At 42.0% G+C, this 10,211-nt stretch overlaps 1 pseudogene; it reads right to left on the bottom strand.

Annotated features, from left to right (window-relative positions):
- Window positions 1-1,496: 1,496 nt before the first annotated feature.
- On the bottom strand, window positions 1,497-2,204 carry LOC103748124 (annotated as a pseudogene).
- Window positions 2,205-10,211: the final 8,007 nt, after the last annotated feature.

Consider the following 10,211-nt stretch of genomic DNA (forward strand, 5'->3'; position numbering starts at 1 on the left):
AAACACCATAACTAAGGAAACATAGAAGAAAGAGTTTATTTGGACTTAGAATTCCAGATAGATAAGAATTCATCATGGAAGAGAGGCATTGTGGCACAAGTGGCTGGAGCAGATAGCTGAAGGCTCACATCTTCATTCACAGGAAGCAGAGAGAAGCAAAACTGGAAGTGGGCAAGGCCATGAACTCTCAAAGTTTCCCCTCAGTGACATGCTTCCTCTAGCAAGGCCATACCTCCTAAAAGTTCCATGACCCTCTCCAAACAGTGCCACCAACTGGCCAAGTGTTCAAATACTTGAACACCTGGGAGGGGGGCACTTCTCATTCAAACCACCACAAGCATTAGTGTGTTGTTGTTGTTGTTGAAGTGCTCATTACATTATTTAAAAATAACCAAACCCTAATGATGGAAGTAAGTGATGTACTGACAACATGGTTAATCCAGTTCTGTGCACCTTAGTTTCACAGAGAATTCAAAATTAAGAAAAATATCAAGATGCAGCCAGTAGAGATTAGCAGATATGAGAAGGTAGATGTTAAGAGTAAGAGAAAAGTTGGAAAGAAAAGAAATAAAGAAGAACTAGGGAGCAAATTTCCCTTCCATCTTTTGGGTCACATGTAGAGATATCTGTGTGATCCCCAATACCATAGAGCCATCCCCACCTTTCATGATAAAGCTGTGCAGGATGAACATGTCTGATCTATTGTTAAGGAGTGACTGCTCGGTTGAATTCTGATTCTAGGGCAGCTTCCATAAGGAAGCAATCGTTGAATGTACCTAGTGGGAACCAGCTGTGGGAAAACTATTAATTAGCCCCAGTCATTATAAGCAGGGTAAATTGGTTAACTCAATAGAGAAAACATAGGCGTTGAAGTGATGTTCTCTTGACTTGGTAAGACAAGCATACAAGATTTTATTGTTCCCAGTGGACCAGAAGGAGGTTTTTAGTAAGCTGAGAGCAGCTCAAACTAGAGAAATAAGATGGGACATTTCTTGATTTAAGGAAGATCAACAAGACTATGTTTGAAGGAAGAGGTACTGTCAGCCGAAATATGCTTCAAAAAATTCCTAGGCTCACTAATTTGAGTTCCAGAAATTAGTAGAAAACAAACACACAAAATAAAAGTTGAAGTGAGCTTTGAATTTGTCATTATTACCGTAGTTGTTATTATTATTATTAATTATTATTATTATTGAGGTCATAGCTGTTATTTAGAATATTTATCTTTTTTTAATTTTTTTGTATTTTTTAAAATTTAATACGTGTTTTACTGAGCAACAGATGTCTGAAAGGCAATCATGCCCTTCCAAATTCCAGTTCTCTCAAAGCACACATACCATTTATATCTAATCCAAGGTTAGTTGTTATTATTATTATTAATTATTATTATTATTGAGGTCATAGCTGTTATTTAGAATATTTTTCTTTTTTTAATTTTTTTGTATTTTTTAAAATTTAATACGTGTTTTACTGAGCAACAGATGTCTGAAAGGCAATCATGCCCTTCCAAATTCCAGTTCTCTCAAAGCACACATACCATTTATATCTAATCCAAGGTTTCTTTCTTGTAGAGGTGCTGTCCTGTGGTCTGATTGTATTCCTTAAAAACAATGGCTTTGAGAGAGTCAAGGTGCTGGCTTCTCAGGTCCATCTGCACAATCTGATGGTGTTTGCTAGCAACTTTCAGTGCCTGATGGAGAAGGCGCGGTGCCCTTCAGATAGCAGGAGGAAGCGAAGGTATATGGCGTCTGGGGACAATACACCACAAACGTAGGCTTGTGCTGGTGTGGCTGTGTCCCCCAGGCAACCACACCGTTCTTCTCAGCAACCCTGAAGCTGACAGTGACAGTTTTTAATGCTCTCTGAAGAATTTTCTTAAATGAACTTTTGAATTGTTCCAGATCAAAAAGGTCGACATCTTCATCTGGTTCTTTACTCATCTGAAAAATGTTTCAACGTTTCCGGTGCCGATGAACTTGAGGATATATGATGTCTAAAAGGGCCACGTGATCGAAACTAGCAGCTTTCTCCTCACACAACAGAATCAAGTCCTGAGCTAGAGATTCCTTTCTCTGCTGGAAGCTGATGGTCTGCAGTTGATTTTCAGATAAAAAAATTCCAGGTTTTTAAGGATGGTCATCATTTCACACACAGAGATTTTTCAGTATGGTCCTCCTGAAAAACTCCACAACATTCTCATCCATCTTTTTTGGCATGTCCCACATTGCAGACCAGGTTCTTGACTCTGTTCCCGTGGAGGCGCCTTCAAAGCCTCCAATGAGCCGCAACCATTATTTAGAATAATTACAAGAAGCGTTGGTTAGAAATTGCACAGAAAGGTATCACATACCGTGTTCCACTCAAAAGTACTAAGTCATCTTGAATTTTCCTCTCACTAAAAAAATGAAAGGAATGACCTTTTAACCCATAACTGAGCAACAGCATAGCAATAACCACAAGCAGGTTTTTACTTGAAGACCCACTTTTAATCTTATTTATCCTTACAAATTTTGCATTCCACTGTGTTTATATCCAGGTTTATTTTCATAGAGAAATATTTCAAATGAGTTACCATTAAGAAAAGGAGAATGATCTGTTATGCCACAGTTAGGATCATATAGTCCCTGGCTTATTGGTTACTATTAGATTTTGAGAAGAATTGCTCTATCTTGGTTCAAATTTTGCCTGAGTTTAATGTTTTAGTTGATAAAATGTATATTTACAGCCATGTTTGGTGATAAATGTCTGTAATCCCAGCACTTGGGAACCTAAGACAAGAGGATCTCAAGTTTGAAGCCAGTCTGGGTTTCACAGAAAGTCGTTGTCGTGAGTGTGTGTGTGTGTGTGTGTGTGTGTGTGTGTGTGTGATAAATACATGGAGATTTAAAAACTTAATTCCTAGAAAGGAGAAGAGAGAAGAAACACATACCCACGGTAAAGGACCATGCCTCAGAAGCGTAAGCAGGTGGATCCCTGGGGTCCACTGGCCAGCCAGCCTAGTCTATTTGGTGAGCTGCAGTAAGAAACTTGTCTCAGAAAACCAGGTGGGTGGCTCCTCAGAAAGGACACTTAGGATTGACTTCTGGCCTACACACACACACACACACAGATAGACTGTATTTCCCAGCTTCTCTTGTGGTGTGTGTGAATGACTTCTGACCACAGGAATGGATATGTGGGAAGAAGTGATACCTCATTCAGTCTGACGAATTTTTGATGACTTTTTTTGTTTGTTTTTTTGTTTTCTGTTTTTGTTAACAGGGTCTCTCATAGCCCATAGCCCAAGCCCACCTGGAACTCACTGTGTAGACCAGGTTGGGTTCAGTTTCACAGAGATTTGCCTGCATCTGCCTCCCAAGTGCTGGGATTAAAGGTATGTGCACCACACCTGGAGTTAGCAATTTTTTTTTTTTTAATTTCAAGTGATCTCCTTTCTCTCATACCATTTTTCTCTGTGCTTCATCTCATGTCTGGGACCACCCTGGAAGCCATGTACTGAGACTACTGTATCTCTGTCAGCCCAAATCTCTGAACAACTGCATGGTGAAGGACCTCCTGACCCCATTCCCCACAGAGAGAACTTTCCTTTCAAAGAAATAAAGGTGTACTTCATCAAGCCTCAGGGTTCATCTATTACAGATTAAGCATTAGTTAATAAACCAACGACTCTAAGACCACCTCAAAACATAATAATAATGTGAAATAATTCACAGAAATTAATAATTAGCACCAAGAGCGACATAGAATGAACACTTCTGTCACTTTAAGGCCACAGGACCCTGGCACTATGCCGCCACTGCCTATCAATCTATGCCTTAAATTACAGGGTAAAGTTAACCACAAATAACAAAGTCATGGAATCAAGCTGTCACAAATTGGCTACCAGGTTCTGAAGGTATTTGAAGTGTGTGTGTATTGACAGGAAAAAACAGGAGGGAAGAAGAAAAAAAAAAAAGAGGAGAATGTTTCTGGAGCTAAGAGATGCTGGCCAAATGTGTTTGTGGATCTGGTTTGGCCCCAAAGGAGCAGGAGAGGGGCCTAGACCAGTAGAAGGAGGAAGCCGTTCAAATCTGCTGTCTCCTTCTTTCCTCCCACCCTGAAGGTGATCCTGAAGGTAGGCATTGTTTTCTCCATTTGCAATTAAGAATGGATGCTTGGTACTCCAAGAAGCAAGATCACAGTTTGTAAGCAATAGAGTTGGGATTCACACCTGAGCTGGTTTGGTTCTAATGTCCTTGCTGTTTCTGATGTAAGCATTTAACTTTCTGACACCTCAAAGTCTATGCTGAAGGTAGGCCAAGCATTCTGCTTGTGGGACAGGATGCCTGTGACTAAACCAGCCATTAGTGAAAGCGTTAAGAGCAACTCAAACACAGAGAACATTTGAAAGGGCTCTTTGAAATGAAAGCTAGGCTCAAATACGGCCTGCTTTCAATGGGGCCTGGCTTAAATGGCCAAATGCTATAGAAAAAAGGCATTAAAGGAAGCACCTTTCTGCTGGGCTTGCAAAACTTCAGGTTCATGAATTCAAGAGAAGATTACAAAGGAGGAAGGAGAGTTGCAGACTGCAACCTCAGGAGCTGCCTGCATCTCACAGGCCAGGAGGTTGGCTTTTACAATTGTGCAATTAAGCTATTCTATTCCAGCCTCACCCCTAGTTTCCAATTAATCTGTAGTAATGAATTCAGCCACCAAAATGCACTTATTAATTGAGGTGCTTGCTGGCCAGATCATCTCTCCCTCCCCTCAAACAACCAGGTCCTTCACTGTGCCAAGGCATAGTAGGGTAGTAGGGGCTTCTGCCCTTTGCAACCCCTGCCTCAGCCAAGTGAAATGCCTCATATACAGGAAAAGCAACTTCCTGGCACAGAATGGCACACAATACTGTCACCGATGAAAATTGCTACTTGGGGCACAGTGTTTGACAATATTCTTCTAAGTGAAAATTCTTGATTGGCTCTAGCTATATGATTTCATTGGCCCTCCGCAGCTGTTACACAATAGTAGAGGCCTTAAACTTTGAAGTTCTTGACACAGAACCTAGACTTCTGTTTACATGCAGCTTGGTTTTGGAAAGTCACTACCTCCCTCTCAGTTTGTTCATCTGGAAAATCATGGAGTCATGGAGAAGAAAAAAAATGCCTGTAATAGGAATTCATTACATTTTTTTTATTCTGTGTAGAAGACACAGTCAGGTAGATACCAGGGGATGTCTCCCAAGGGAAGTATGAGTTTGCCAGTAGGTAGGAAATACACAAAGTATAAGAAATGAAAGTTGGATGAGGCAGGAAGAAGGAGCTCAATAACCAGAAATGTGATGGGAGTAAGGAGCTGGAGGAAGTCAGTGACCGCTGGGAGTGGAGATAATCATGGAAAGGAATGAACAGATAGGGTCCCCACAGGAAGTCAGATAGGAAGGGAAAAAGAAGGAAGGAAAACAAAGTGAGAAGACAGAAATTCCAGGGCTCGTCCCGCCCTTCTGTCCTCAGTGTCTCAGCCATCCACAGATCACAACACACAATGATTCAAGTGTTGCCTATCTACCTGAGTTAGAGATTCTCCAAAATCTACCTTCCTTTACCTCTGCAGGGCAGAGAAATGTAGTGAGCCACATCTGGGGAAGCTGCTGATAGCATTTGCCAGGTAGCCAGCTCTGGAGGCCAGCAGGACAACTGCCTTACCATAGTATGAACCTCAAAGGTAATTGAAACAGAAAGTGGAAATGAAGATCTGTTAAGTTTTGCTACAAGGAAGGGGAGAACACCAGACTACCTGGGGGCCAGTGGGATCCAATTACTGAACCTAGATCCTCATATTTCCTCAAGGATAAACATGAGTCATCAAAGGGAAAGGTCTAGGTGTCTGCTTTGATTTGAATTTTGAGAAAAAAGAGAGTCCACATGCAATCCAGTCCAGTCCAGGGCCTGGATACCCCGGTAAAGACTGATTTCTTGAGGTTGCCAGCAGATCATGCCAGGAAAGTATGCAGGGATTAGGGTGGGGGTGCTGCCATTGCTCCTGGAGACACTACCTAATGCTGTACAAGGGACAGCTGCCCATCCCCTGATACTGGAAGTGAATATACTACATAGGCCACTTTTCTCAAACCCACTACCCTTTCTGGCCATCAAATTCAAATCATGGGTTATCTGCCTTTGAATTTACAGTGCTTGAAATGAGAAATTGATGCCTTTAAAATTCATCTACCCTGCCAGGTGTGGTGGTGTGTGCCTTTAATCCCAGCCCTCAGGCAGACCTCTAAGGTAGAGGCAGGCAGATCTCTGTGAGATCAAGGTCAGCCTGGTCCACATAGTGACATTCAAATGGGCTGGAACTAGGGAGACCCTGCCCCCCACCAAAAAAATTCATCTGTCCCAAGAAAGAGTTCAGATACTGTAGAGCATCAAAGAGGAAGATGTGGCAGAGATGAGGTTGGGAGGCATTTTGTGTCTCCTGGTGTCCCCATGACTCACACCTACAGAGAGGTATCAAAGAGCAGTGGCTGGTCTTCATTCATCCATTTGATAAGCATATATCGAGTGCCCCCTTCATGACAATGTTTCTGTCATACTTCTGATATGAAAAAGAGAGAGGTGAATTCCTTTGTCTCAGACATCTTGGGAAAGCAAATATTAAACCAGGAAGTATAAAAGATTGTGAGTGACATACTCAGTGAAGGCAGGTCACAACACACACAAAAAAAGGCAGTCATTCTATAAATCGCTTAATTCAAACTCTCACTTTACAGATGAGGAAAGTGAGTCCTCTAAAGGGAAATTCAGTAAGTTCAACTGAAGGCTGTTGATGTGAACAGGAAGGTTGAAGGGTGTTTCCAGGAATGGAAGAATTCCTAACAGAAATGCTTGGGATGGAGCCACAAGTGATTCAGATTTGGGGCTCTTTCAGATCCTGTAATATCTGCATATACACAATGAGATATCTTAGAGATGTAGCCAAGCACAAACACAAGATCCATTCATGTTTCATGTATACCTCGACACACAGGCCAAAGGAAATTTTGTGCAGTATTTTCAGCTCACCTGAATTTTGAATATGACCTGTCACATGAGGTCTGGGTGGAGTTTTCTACCTGTAGCATCATATAGGAACTCAAAAAGTTTAGATCTTGGAGCACTCTGCATTTTAGGTTTTCAGCCTTAGGAATACTCAGCCTGTGTTATCACCGTGTATGGCTGACTTCAATCTTTGAGAACAAGGAAGGCAATGTAAACCTTTGAGTGTGAGTCCCGCCTCTTCCACAAACCCTTCACAAATGACTTCAGCCTTGAACTATTCCTCCATTTTCTGAATTCTAAGCTTTTCGTTGACCAGCATAGTAAGATCTAATACACCAGACCCTGGACAGAGTGTAACAAACTGAGGCTCTTATACAGAAGTCTTGGGCTCACTACATCATGATAACCATAGTAGCTAGGACCACCTAAATTCTCAGTATTCTCATCCCTAGTAAATCCCTGTAATACTAGGGAATTGCTAGTATTATCCTCAGAGAGGGGAACGTGAGGACCTTACCATCATAGGCTCAGTGACCCTGGAAGTCACTTTGTTCCTAGATGGACACTAATCTTGAACATTCTCCTCCTCTGAGAGTGGGTCCAGCTCGTCCTCTTTAAAATCCAACTTTGTTATTCCCTAGGACTTAACCATATCAGATTTCTTTGCCAAGTCCCTGACCTAGAACCAAAGGGCTAAGTCTCCTTCCCCTGAACTCTCACATCTTTGTATGTGATTACCTGGTGCCTCCTGCCTACCCTCTCAGGGATGACTGTTCCCAGACCAGAGATTTGTACCTAGGTCATCTCTCTGTCTTGTTTGGCATGCCCCAACCTCAGTCTCTACCTGGAGTTCTGGTTAAGTAACTGACTTGTTGCCCATCATTTCTCCTCCTCCTTTAATCTTTTAGTTTCAGATGCAAATTTTGATGGATTTTTCCATTATTCATTTCTTCCAGTAACAGATCCATCACTGATCTCAACACTTCTCCAGAATCTCAGTTCTAGGTTTGTATTAGTCGGGTATTTATTGCTATGAACAAATGCTTGAGGAAAATATGAGGAATAAGGGGCTGGAGAGATGGCTCAGCAGTTAAGAACACTGGTTGGATTCGAATCCCAGCACCCACACGGCAGCTAACAACTGTCCGTAACTCTAGTCCCAGGGGATCCAACAGCCTCTTCTGTCCTCCATGGGCATTGCATGACATGGGTGCACTTACCTACATGCAGGCAATACATGCATACACATAAAATAAAAATAATAAAGTACTTTTTAAAAATATGAGGAATTTTTTTTTGCTCATGGTTTCAGAGGTTTCAGACCAAACTCAATTAGACTGGAGGTGAGGCAGAATATCAGGATGGCATAAGCATGTGGCAGAAGTGGCTGCTTACTTCATGACAGCCAGAAAGGAGAGAGAGAGAGAGAGAGAGAGAGAGAGAGAGAGAGAGAGACCCTTCAAGAACATGCAGACACTGGCCTATTTCTTCCATGCAAGCTCCACCCACTAATTTCTACCATCTCCCAATAATGCCATCAAATTATGAATTCACCAATGAATTCATCCATTGATTACATCAGACATCTTGTGATCCAATCACCTCCCCAAAAGCCCCACCTGCGAACACTGCATTGAGGACCAAGTCTTCAACACTTGGTCATTTTAGAGGAGCACTCCATGTTCAAACCATAACAAGACTGATAGCCACATGTCCTTCTAGGACAAGACTGCACCAAGGTCTTTTTTGCACTTAACCCAGGGTCTAGCAAGTAGTAGATTCCAGTGGGTCTTTGAAAGGTGGGCAGGTACTGGTAGGTGAGCGTGTATACTTCCTGAATGTCACTGAACAAAGACATCCTGAATAGTCTGGCCAGTCTCAGCTGCTAAGTTAATAGCATACAGGTCTGAGCATCCTGGCTCTTCTCACAGACCAGCCTGCTTCACTGTCTTCTAATTCTAGGCCAAAGCTGAAGCTTTCAACCCCTAACTGCTCTCATCTCAGATGCTCAAAAATCATAAGGATGAAGTCAACACTCTAGGGAAATAAAAAATAAATACCACTGCTTAGATTTAGTATTTTTCATCCCAATTCCCACCATGCTCCACATTCCCCTCCTGTTTGTCTTCTCCTCTCCTCCCCTTCCACCCTACCTACAAGGAATAAATAATAACAAATAGGAAGGCTAATTCTAAGTTAGTACAGACCCAGCGTGGATCCTGGCCCGCCTCTAGTCCTGTTATTTTCTCCTGTGTCTGGCTTTGACAAGACTGATGACATTTACGTTTTCCAAAAGCTTCAATAAAAGGCACTTTAGCAGCAATCACCTCCATCTAATTTCCTCAGCCAATTTTTTTTTTTTTTTTTTGCTTAAATCACACAACAGAACTGAGGCCTCAGCTGTTCTGACAACTTGTCACCAAATCGGGATCAGCCCAAATGGAATGTCTTGAAAACCAAGGACAAAGGGGGGAAAAGATGGACTAAGTGGGCTGAAAATGAAGTGGGATGAGCTAGAGGAAGGGAGGATATTGGCACGAGTCAGTTCGTTGAAGTTCTGAACAGGAGGCTCGGTAATATCCAGGGGCCCAAAACAAACAGAAGACACGGGCATTTCTCTAAAGAAGAAATTAAACACTGGTTCCTAGAGGGTCAGTCATCTTATTTCATATAGAGTCTTCAAAGAGGGAAAGTATCTATAGAAAAAGGACCAAGCTTAGAGGATGGAGCCCAAGGGGAGGGGATGAACGCCTTTCTTTTGCAATATATTCTGTAAAGCAAGACTGTGTCCTAGGGAAACCAAAACCCAGATTTCCTGTTTACAGCTTCACAATGACTCAGGCATGGAGGAAACACTAGATAAAATTTCCCATCCATTTTTTAAACACATGTATTTTTAAATATATTTATATACACACACATATACCAAAAAGCACTTAAATTATTTTTTTAAAAAGCATCTCTATAATTTTCACAAGGTAAACTCACTCATGGAAACACACCATCCATGTCAAGTGGAAAAAGTGCTAAAAAATTCTTAGACACCGCCTCTCTCCCGGATTCCTTGACTTGGCACTCTGTTAGTGGGAGATCTTCGTGGCCCTCCCTTGACTTCCTTGATTACGGCAGACCTCTTTATGGACCAGACATGCTTGGGCACATCTCCAACCACACTGACCAGGCTAGTGTTCAGAT

Source organism: Nannospalax galili, unplaced genomic scaffold (genome assembly GCF_000622305.1).
Source record: "Nannospalax galili isolate Female #2095 unplaced genomic scaffold, S.galili_v1.0 scaffold291, whole genome shotgun sequence".
Lineage (NCBI taxonomy): Eukaryota > Metazoa > Chordata > Mammalia > Rodentia > Spalacidae > Nannospalax > Nannospalax galili.